The following is a 12,212-nucleotide window of genomic DNA, read 5'->3' on the forward strand; positions in this document are numbered from 1 at the left end:
TGCAATGAAGCTCGCACAACTTTATGGCAATCCTGGTGCTAACATTCTACTGAATCTACTCTCTCAGTTGCTTCCTCCACTATGTGTTGCCTCAGCTCAGTACCTTCATAGATGTCATTTATTCTAACTTAAATGCTTTTTCCTTTTCCTTTTATTGCAAAAACCTATTCATTCTTTCAGGCCTAGCTTGAATGTCACTTCTCCTGTAATACCTTCACAGATTTTAATGCTTCTGTTAAGTGTATGCCTCACACATGGTCTTATACAACAGCTGTGTTGATTTGCAGGACTTTGGAGTCAACTTGCATCTCTGGCACTAACTACATAACCTTTGGCCATTTATGAATCACTTTGATCCCACACTTTGCTCAAGTGTAATGCAGAGATCACTAGACCACTACTGAGGTTAGATTACATAAGTACAGTGTTAAGTGAAGTGGCTGGTACACAATCGGTGTTAAGTAATGATTTGTGCCTTCTAGGCACCTGCAACTATTATATTATACTTAGTCTCCTCTTAGCAGATTATGGCCAACCTCATGGAGGCACTGGTCTTACTGAATGTATAGTATTTGCAGCGAGCCCTGAGCCAACCATAGCATAGGCACTCAGTAAATGTTCGTTTAATTCAGATTCTCCGCAAATCTTACGTTGTGGCTCAGTGCCCATTTAGAATCTAGAAAAGGAAAACATTCCCAAATCCCTTCGACAGCACAGTTGTCTATGACAGGGTCCAGTAGCATGGTCCTTTTCATCTTCTTTGCTTTACCCAAATACTCTCCTCCTTTTTAACTTCTTTAAACAAAGTATACCCCTTGCATTTCCATGTTCCTCTCATCAGCAGCATTCTCTTCTGTTTCTGTCAATTAATGGTATCTAGTACCCACCTAGTACCCATCTAACACTATGCATCAATATTATAATATTATGGACCATCTTCCTTATGCTACACCCTACATGGTCGTAAAATTGTTCTCAGTCCTTCACTATCTCAGTCCTCATTTTATTTATTGATCATATTCTGTGTATTCATGGATAGATATTTCAGTCATAAAGATACCCTTCCCTGTGTTCCTGGGCATGTACTCAAATGAAGATTTTTCTAAACGATATCTGTACTTTTCAAAGTATGCTGTTCTATTATTTCCTGCTGTCTCACATTGGAAGCTATTCAACAGCATTGCCAAATCACCTGCCAAAGATCCCTTCAATATTTGTAAAAGGTATCTATATCCAGATATATTGTAAGATAGATTTCCTAAGAACTATAATGGTGAAGCGTGAACAAACTCAATTTTTGTTTTCAAAAAATATTTTGGAGAACTTCTCCATTGAGATAAATTTCCCATCCTGCATCTCAAAAGGCTTTTTAATTTCAGGGTTTATTGTTTATTGATAATGTTATATTGGAAAGTTACTGTTTCAGGGATGCTTATTTATGAGTATCATTTTATTATGTCTTTCCATAAAAACAAGTTAATTAGACACACATCTCTGAAATTGCAATGTAAATCAATGAGCAAACAGGATTCAATTAGAGCATTTTCTCAGAAAATCTGCATAGCTCTGAATTACAATGTATCCCTATTCTAAAATCCTACTACAGAGAGCTGCTTAGGTATTTTAGTACTTAGAGCAAGATCTCTTAGACTGAGGTCTATGGATACACTTGAAATTATCTACGAACTTTATGATATTGTATGTAGACATTTTATAAACACACGTATTGCCATTTTTCTAACACTGCCGCAGGACTTGATCCAAAACGTTAAGAATCAGTGGCACCACAAATAGAGGGAACTAGAAGGTAAACAATGTGGTAAGGATTTTTAAAATTATAAATTCCTGAAGAATAGTGATAGGAACAAGGCTTAATCAGTGGATAAAGCAGACAGTAGACTTGACATGTTAAAAAAGGCCACACAGCGGGAAGTGGGAAGTTTTACTTAGAGATCACCTCTTTTATCAGCACTGTAGCTGTTAGGTTATATTTTTAGTTCCAGTGAAAGCAGTCCCTACAAATCAGAGCCCATGGGAATCAGGCTAGCAGCCTAACTACATTGAAAATTTAAAGTTCAAGAATGCTTCAATGCAAGGTGAATTTGACTTACAAAACTACAGGAAGATTCCCATGGATTAAGTTGCCAGATGTATGTCAGTGATAATTACTAAGAAAGAAAACAGAACCTTCTTTGGTGAAATTACGGGAGAGATGACAGAGAGTGCAACAAAAGCTTAAGCACATTAACCTCTGGTCAATTTTGGACTCACCTCCAACATTGCGACCACCTAATTTTCATATGTTCAGATGTTGAGGCCCTTTCCTCCCAGGCTCCCAAAAACCTAAGAAAGTAACCGTCAACCTGTGCTCAGAGAAAAACCATATGGCTCAGACAACATACTTCAGATTTAGAATAGAATAAAATAGGACAAGAATTTTTGCCTGGAACATGAAACCCATAGGTTTCCAACTTATTAGTAAGTTGCGTCCCTGACATGATGTTTTCCAACTTAGAATTTGGTTTCATATATGTCTCAAAAAGTACACACACATTCTTCAATACATTCAAATATAAAATTTACATGTGAAATTTTATTTTTCCCCAAATGAGGCATACATGACAACTGCTAGAAGAGTCTCCATTGATAAAAACTATCATTGAATGCAAATTTCAGAGTTTTGATTAGATTTTTGTTCATAAAATGTTTTCTCTACTTTTGCTTGGTAGAACTATTTCCCATATCTTTTATGACATTTGGTCTCATGTCAATACTTTCCCCTTCCTTTTTTGCTATTACGGTTGTATGATGAACATTTTCCTTACGTCATTAAAGTTTCACAATTTAATTGAATGGTTTCATCATATTCTAATACGTGACGATATCATAATTTAGTTATATCTTCAGTTAAAATTTTATATATTTTTTCTTATTAGGTGAACATCTTTAAATCTATTGATGAATTGATTACTATGACAAACATGATGGTGGTTGGCTAATATTTTAAATCCATTATGAATGAATTATAGCAAAAATATGTGTATTATTTATGGGTAATAATGATACACACGATGCAGGTAATTTTTTTGAAGAGGAGCGTGCCTGTTGTTTTACTGAGTGTTTTAGCAGTCCAGGCTATGTTCTTCATGGGCAGAAACACTTTTTCTACAGCTTGAATTGTGTACAGTATCAGGGCAATCAAATAAAGTTGTTTGATCTTTTTAAGGGTCTTTATTGCACAAAGATTCCATCTACATTGGAAGTTAATTTTTAAAAATACGTTTCTAATAAGTGTATAACCCACATGTTTCTTGATGGCAGAATGTTAACCCACATAAATGATTGTCTCATTTTTTTTTCTAGAATAAATGGAAACTTATTTTATTTTATTTTTTTAATTTTTATTATTGTGGTGACATTGATTAGTAAAATTATATAGGTTTAAATTGTACATTTCTATAATACATCATCTGTATATTGCACTGTGTGTTCACCACCCAGAGTCAGTTCTCCTATCACCATATATTTGACTCTTTTTACCTTCTTTTACCACCCTCCACCCCCCTTACCTTCTGGACCACTAAGCTGTTCATATAATTTCTTCTTTGTCTTGTTCATTTGTTGCTTTCAGTTTTATATCCCACAGATGAGTGAAGTCATCTGTGGTTCTCAAATTTTTCTGTCTGACTTCACTTAATATGATAATTTCAAGATCCATCCATATTGTCACAAATGGTGGTATGTCATCGTTTCTTATGGCTGAGTAATATTCTGTTGTATATATGTACCACATCTTTTTATCCAATCATCTATTGAAGGACACTTTGATTGTTTCCATGCCTAGGACACAGTGAATAATGCTGCAGTGAACATAGTGGTACATATATCTTTATGAATAAATGTTTTCAGATTTTTGGAGTAGATACACAGAAGAAGGATTTCTGAGTTATATGATAATTCTATTCTTGATTTTTTGAGGAACCTTCATACTACTTTCCATAGCGGCTGCACTAATCTACATTCTCACCAGCAGTGTATGAGGGTTTCTATTTCTCCACAGCCTCTCCGACACTTGCTATTACTTGTCTTGCTAATAATTGCCATTCTAACAGGTGTGAGGTGGCATCTCATTGTGGTTTTGATTTGCATTTTCTTAATGCTAGTGAACTTGAGCATTTGTTCATATATCTGTTGGCTGTTTGTCTTCTTGGGAGAAGTGTCGTTCAAGTCCTCTGCCCATTTTTTAATGGGATTGTTTTTGTTGTTGTTGTTGAGTTGTATGAGTTCTTTGTATTTTTTTGATATTAACCCCTTATTGGAAGTGATATTTGCAAACATCTTCTCCCATTCATTTGGTTGCCTCTTTGTCTTGTTGATGGTTTCTTCTGTTGTGTAGAAGCTTTTTAGTTTGATATAGTGCCATTCATTTATTTTTGCTTTTACTTCCCTTGCCTTTGAGGTCAAATTCATAAAATTGTCTCTGAGCTCAAGGTCCATAAGTTTTGTTTCAGGTCTTATGTCTAAGTCTTTGACCCATTTTGAACTAATTTTGGTATATGGTGACACATAGCAGTCTAGTTTCGTTCTTTTGCCCTTGGCTTTCCAATTTTTCAGCACCATTTATTGAACAGGTTTTTTCCCCCTCCATTGTATGTTTTTGGCTTTTTTGTCAAAAAATATCTGCCTATATAATGTGGGTTTATTTCTGCGTTCTCAATTCTATTCCATTCATCTGTGTGTCTGTTTTTTCTACCAATACCATGCTGTTTTGGTTATTGTCACTTTAGAGTATAAATTGAGGTCAGGGAGTGTGACACCTTCAGCCTTATTCTTTTGCCTTAGGATAGCTTTGGCTATTCAGGGTCTATCAAATTCCAGTGGCATTTTTTAAAGAAATAGAACAAAAAATCATCAGATTTGTATGATTGTTTCTTTTTGTCTCTTAATAATGCTTTGGTTCAAGTATGGAGCCCATTAAACTTCAGCTGTGTTTTGTAGATTAACTTGATAATTTTCACTATTTTAATAAAATCAAGTTAATTAAATTGTCTAGCAATGTAGATCACCTTTGTTATGTACAGTGTTCCCCCCTTTATCTTCAGGGGATGTGTTCCCAGATCCCCAATGGATGCCTGACACTGAATAGTATAATACCAAAATCTTTTTTTTTTTTTTTTTTCTATACATATTTGATGGTGATAAAGTTTAATTTTTAAAGTAGTGGCACAGTAAAAGATTAACAACAATAACTAATAGTAAGATAGAACAATTATAACAATATACTATAATAAAAGTTATGTGAATGTGGCATTATTAGGTAAAATAAAGCGCACTGGAGCACAAGCACTGCATTACTACAAGTCAATCTGATAAGCATGATGTCCACTGACTAATGGACAGAAACGAATATACAGCATGGAGATGCTGGACAAAGGGACAATTCGTGTCCCAAGCAGGATGGAGCTGGACGGTGTGAGATTTCATCACACTACTCAGAATTGTGCTCAATTTAAAACTCATGAGTTGTTTATATCTGGAATTTTCCATTTAATATTTTCAGACCATAGTTGACCCTGGGTAACTGAAACTGTGAAAAAGGAAAACCATGGATAATGGGGTGACTACTGTAGCTGTCATTAGATACTTACCATTAATACAGGAGTAAAACTATCTGTATTTTCTCTAAAGTTTAATGAAGATGCTTTCTTCTTCTGTGTCATGTGAGGAATTAATTCTGTGTTTGTGTGTTTGAAGCAATGGATAGACCTAATCTAGCCAATAATGCTAAAGACTCGCAACATAAACTCAAAAGGGCTATCATAGCATAACAGAGAGTAATTGTAAAACCTCAAAGGGTTTGAGGAAAATGATGGTTTAAACCAGAATGAGAAACAGACACTGGCTGTGAAAAATTTCCTTCTAAATCTTAGCAATTTCAGATTCATCAGTTGTTGTGTTTTTAATGCCAAGGAAACCTCAATGTTTTGCACAGACAGCAATGAGGAATAAAAACTGCTTTATGACCTTGTGGATTTACTAACATTCCATTAATAGAAATGCATTCATGCATGCACAAAAACATATACACAATCATACACACACATAACATACATGTACATGCACATCATATCAAAATGTACACTGTGTGAAATATAGAAATAAGGGATTTAATACAGAATATTGTTTCCTAAAAGTGCTAAATACATTTTGGAACTGTGTTGGACACTTGAAGACTCAATGAATATATGTTGTTGACTGGTTGAATAAATAAAATATTAACATAACCCAAAAATATTATGAGAGCTTAAAGTTTAAATTTACCCAAAGTAAATAAATTAAATGCTCTAAAACATTCACATTTTAAAAAGGGGAAGAGGCAGAAGGAAACTTCTTGAGCTAATGGATATGTTTATCACTTTAATTGTGGTGATGATCTCACTGGTGTATGTATATGTTCAATCCCATCAACATGTATACCTTATATATGTGCAGTTTTGTATATCAACTACACCTCAAAAAAAAAAACCAAAAACAGTTTACAAAATAAAAATTTAAATACCCAAAGTAAATATATTCAATGCTCTAAAACATTCACATTTAATGTTTCCTTGACAAAATCCTCTACATTCTGGTTTTATCTTAAGTAACTCAATTTTGTATTGGATCAAACACGGATTAGATCAAGTGTTTAAAATATTCTTTGTACCCAAGGTTTATCTACTTGGTATTTTTTCATGTTGTTGTCTCCCACTGTACCTAATATTCTTTCCTTTAATGTGTTTATATCCTATGTTAAATCCTGCAAGCACATTCCAATCCTAAGACTTAAAAAAAGCAATTTAAAAAGTTTTGGATCCATTTATTTATTTATTATATTCCTGTTTCTCAGTGTTATAATATGGGCAGGGAGACTTTCTAATTAAGAATCACTGAGTTTTTTTTCCCATTGTAGCAGTTCATTATTGTACATTGTCATAGGGAGTGAAATTACTAATATTGTATTTCTCAGAGAATTTCTTTTTCTCTTTGTACCTAAAGGAGAAGTGGGATTGCTTCATTTGCCCTTAACAAAAGTTTGGAAGCCAGAAAGAGCCTGTTAATAGTTTTCAACTCTGAAATCTGCATTTCCTATATTAAGCTACCTTTTTCGTGTACTTCCAGGAATGAATTAATCTCACTGTCTTGCTTACTTCTGTCGGATGGCTAATGATTTCCGTAAAATTGATTTCTAGCATCTGTCTATACTACTATATCTCATTATTGTATATCTGAGAATGTGTTTCTTGTAGTAATGTATGCACCCCAAGAAGATATTTCTGGTGACAGTATTTAGAGGCATAAAGCCTAATGATTTATAGTTAAGGGCTCTAGGGTCACAAAGAAAATATTTAATTCCTAGAGATAACAATAACCAGCCATGTTGCCTTGGGAATATCTCTTAACCTCTCTAAGTCTCAGAGTTCTCAACTGAAAAAAGAAGAGTTATAGCAACGATACCAACCTTTTCAATTGTTTCAAGGATTAAATGAGAAAGTCCACAAGAAACACTGAGCCTAGTGCCTAGAACACTGTAGACACTCAATAAACATGAGCTTTTTATTGTGTTTATTATTAATTGGATTCAAATTACTATTTTTATCCTGGCACTTAACTTTGTTTCTCCTTGATGTGTTACCATTAGAAATCTAGGTTCTATGACTAATTGCTTAGTTACTTGCTCTCCTCATTGTGAACTACAGACTATTCTTCCTGAGCTTTAGGGTCCTGGTGTCTCGTTTCTCTTCATTCTTAGAAGGAGTTTCCTCTGATCATAAACGGTGAGCTAGCAGCATAGGGTACCTACCTATATTGGCTGTACCTGATAGGATAGTGTACGTTCAACGTAACTGAGCTTTTATTTTAGGATTTTTAGAGGCCTTGGTTTATAATCAAGTGTGTTCCAAGCAACAGTAGAACTATTTAGTCATGTCAGAGGAAAACAAGCCAAGGTAGTGATTTGAAAGGAGAAAAGAGGTCTGATGGATCATGAGTTATGGTTATAAACATATTTGTTGAGAAAGAAGAAGGCAGAGGGTAGATGAACCCTCATGAACCCAAGGGAGTTGTTTTAAGACAATTGAGTGGGGAGAAGGTGTCTGGCTATAGGCTCAAAGAGAAGGAGGGGGAAATGTGAGGCTACAAAACACAGGGATTGATAATATTACCAGGCATGCAATGGTTGACTTCCCAGAGAACATCTGAAAAATCACTGCTTTTAACATTACGTCTTATTACTTTTCTAGTATTGAAACATAGATGGTTTTTGGAACACTGAATTTCTTTAACCAGGATACATAAAAGAAAATGTCAAAAAGGCTTATTTCCAAAAATAAGAAGGATTCACATTGAAAAAAAAAAAAAAAATTCTGAATTTTTCTACATGACAGTCATGGATTTTAACATACCTGATATTTCTCTCTTCAATGGTGCAACAGCAGATACACATGACCCCATTTTTTTCCTTTAGTATATTCTATGGCACCCATTTGTTTTCATGATGCATCCATTATTAGATGAAGAGTTTCTTGAAATGAATTTCTAAGTTTTATTAGCAAGGCCTGGTCCCTAGGGCCTGGCATAGTAAATATTGAAAAAATAATCCTTAAATCACACTTTCAGGTTTTCTCATTAAATTACAGAAATTGTCACTTCCTAATTTATGAGCTTACTATATCCAACAATTTATCTAGATCTATTATATCTTTTGTATATGTTGCATACTATAAGCTGCTAAATTCAATTTATTGGATAGTCTAAATATTCTCTGACAAAATCATAAAATTAGGATTAAGTTTATGGTCACATCTTTTTACTAAACCTACATAAGAAGTCTGGGGCTCCAATGGCAGCATCTTAGCACTTTATAATGGTGCAAGTCTACAATCTCTTTTCTGAAATACTAGGAAGTCAATATGTTTTGGAATTCACAATATTTTAGGTTTTTGGATATTGCATAACATCCACATTAGCATCTGGGGAAGAACCGCACATTCAAACACTTAAGAAATGTATGAATAAATACAAAATAAATAAACAAATTCTCTAAATAACCTCATGTCAGCTCAGGTTATGTGTTTCTACCCAACAAGTTAAGTTCTTTTAGGCTTTGTGGCCAAATGAATTTAAAAAGGCTTTTGGGTTTTAGAGTTTTTTTGAATTTAGGAATTTAAGATAAGGAATTGTGGACTTATTAATAGCTTTTTGCATAGCTGTCTTGTTTTAAAATCTTTTTTTGTTTGTTTTTTCCAGAATAAGTGTTTCTAAATTACAAGAGAGCCAGTACCTCTTTTCTAATATAATTTATGATATTATTTTTGTACTCCTTAACTAGGGCAGAGATTAATCTATAGGAATGTTTTTTAAATTAATGCAAAACCATCACATGTAAAGCTGAAATGAAAGGAAAAAATGCATTCAGTATATTAATGCATTCAATATATTAATTTAAAATTGTAACATGTAAATGTCCACATTCCACCCTACCAGAAAATATAATGAAGCCACCCAATATTTGCACTATGGTTGGAATTACTATGATTGGGCCAGCTGCAAATGTAGAGAAAGTATGTTTTATCGGCTATGCTCATATTTGGTATTATTCCCATGGGCATGATTTCCAAAATGCTAACCAGCTCTAGGTAAAATTCCTAAAAAATAACACACACACACACACACACACGTGTGTGTTATTTTTTATGATAGCTGTTTTCCTGCAAATTTTAGTATTACTTGAATCAATTTTTGAAAAAAACAACAAACAACTTCACAGTTGTATGTGAAATGCTAGGTGTTCTAAGATCAGATAAGCATAAGTTGGCTTTCCTTCTCCACGAATGAGTGGCAGGATACTGGAGGTTGCATGGAACCTGCAGGATTGCTCTGTCTTGCTACTGCTGAACAGCTCTCATCCTTGGCTCTTTCCATAAATGTCAGCAGTGTTCCCCTAATCATTTTGACAATAAAAACTGCCACCACACATTTGCCAAATGTCCTCAGCCTCCCATGAGAACTACTAACCCCTCACAACCATCTAGTATCTTCTTACTCTCATTTTGTATACAGGTATGAGGTAATTAAGTTATTAGGAAGAATCATTGATTGGCAAAGCAGGATTCTACCTAACATAGACATTTTAACTCCTAGTCCAGCTGTCTCTTCACCATACAGGTCAACCCTTATGAATCTACATAGCTTACTTTTTCCTTCTCATTTTCACATGCTTTTCGGGTAACTCTGTTGCCTTGTACTTTCTATCCTCTCCCTGAAAGTACTTAACTCCTGATATTACCCATTTCAGGTTTTTTAGGTAGAGGATGAGTTGGTTCTTGAACGTCAGCTACCTGGAGAGCTAGAATTATTTGCATTTTTTGAGGATTCCTCCTATTCTTGATGCTCTGCTGCATTCTATTTGTAAATGAATGACCTAGCAATTGCCTTGTCCCCTAAAAGAAAGCCAGGCCAATCAACAAGAGACCGAGTGGTTGTGTTAATTATCTATCTCTGTATAACAAATTATCCTCAAAACTTAGCACCTCAAAAGAATGTACATTTGTTGTTTCAAAAAGCTTCTGGGGATCAGTCATACAGGGGTGGTTAGCTGGGTGGTTCTGGCTTAAGGTCTTTCATAAGGTTTTATTCAGGATACCATCATCTGAAGGTGTGAATAGGCTTGGAGGATTCACTTCCAAGCTCGTTCCCATGGCTGTTGGCAGGAGCCCTCAGTTCCTCACCATGTAATCGAAGACAGAAAGGGGGGGGACAGAGAGGAAGAGGAGAGAGGAGAGAGGAGAGAGGAGAGAGGGGGGGGGGGAGAGAGAGAGAGAGAGAGAGAGAGAGAGAGAGGTAATTTTTGCCTTTTATATGCCATATATAATATGATGTAGTTCCCAGGTCACAAACACTTCTGCCTTATTGTATGTGTTAGATCCGATCAGAGTCACCAATCCCTGCCCGTACTTACCAGAAGAACAAAAGTTCCACTTCTTGAAGGAAGGAATAGCAATGATTGTGGACGTTTTATTGTGGTGGTGGTTGTTTGTTTGTGTGAAGCCAACATAGTTGTGTTTCCAGTTTTGAGAATCTCGTCTGGTGTTTTGTTTCAGTAGGAAAATAGCTCCACTCTTGATGTCTCACCCAGAGCCCCTCAGATCCCTTTCCCTAGTTATGTGCAACCATTCTCCAGCTTCCATTTTGCTGCAACAGCCTAGCGCTTCCTACATGTAGAGGTTTCCTCTTGGCCACTGAAGTGCCTCACTCATATGGAAAGCCAGACCACTGAGGAGGGGACATGGCCCCCACTGATGTCTTAGAGGAGGAGTTTAAGTGAGATCTCCCTGAATGAGGAGGAAAAGAAACTATGGCCAAAAAATTCAGTGCTAGGTCTGGTGGAAATTCAGAAAATAGTTTAGAAAATACAAATCACTGTTTTGTAAAATACTTTAGGAGTCATTATATGTATGTAAAAGAGTGAGCCTTAACTGAAGTTCCACACATTTAGATGATGAAGGTAATAGTCAGAATGACGTGCGAAATCAGCTTATATACTAATCATACGATCATAGCACACTTGAGTTAAATCTATATACTTTACTGACCCAAGATGAAAAGGATCTTAATTTAAAATGGTTCCTTTGGTGCTTACCCCTTTAAAACACACTAATGCATACACTTGCCTGCATGAAAAGGTAAAGCAAAATGTTTGTTTAAAGTACATTTTAATTCCCTTTACCATGATTTTAAGATGGCACTTAAAGAGGTAAGTGCAGCATTCCTTCTAGTACAAAAGCCATGAACAAGACTCATTGTATAAATATTTTACTCTATGGCACTAGCATTAACATATCACGGCTATAAAAACAACACTCAATCATCGTGCCAAAGTTTGGGTCCTGTCTTAAATGTGGTAGCTGAGGTTTAAATTATTGTAAACAGAAGGATTCCCTTGAATGATGTCTGGGAAGGTCTACTTTCAATGTACTTGCCTTCTTCATTCTCCTTACTGCGGAGGGAAGGCAGAGAAATAAGTGTATGAAACACTTTCATGTGTATAACCAGGGTGGTCTGCATGCATGCTGACTGGCCAGACTCTCATATATTCTGAGATCTCAGGATGGCGCTATGTCAGCTGAGGTTCTTACTTGCAAATCGCAGAATCCTTTTTGACTAGCTTCAAT

Source organism: Rhinolophus sinicus, chromosome 15, assembly GCF_057876585.1.
Source record: "Rhinolophus sinicus isolate RSI-liver-muscle chromosome 15, RSI-T2T, whole genome shotgun sequence".
Classification (NCBI taxonomy): Eukaryota; Metazoa; Chordata; class Mammalia; order Chiroptera; family Rhinolophidae; genus Rhinolophus; species Rhinolophus sinicus.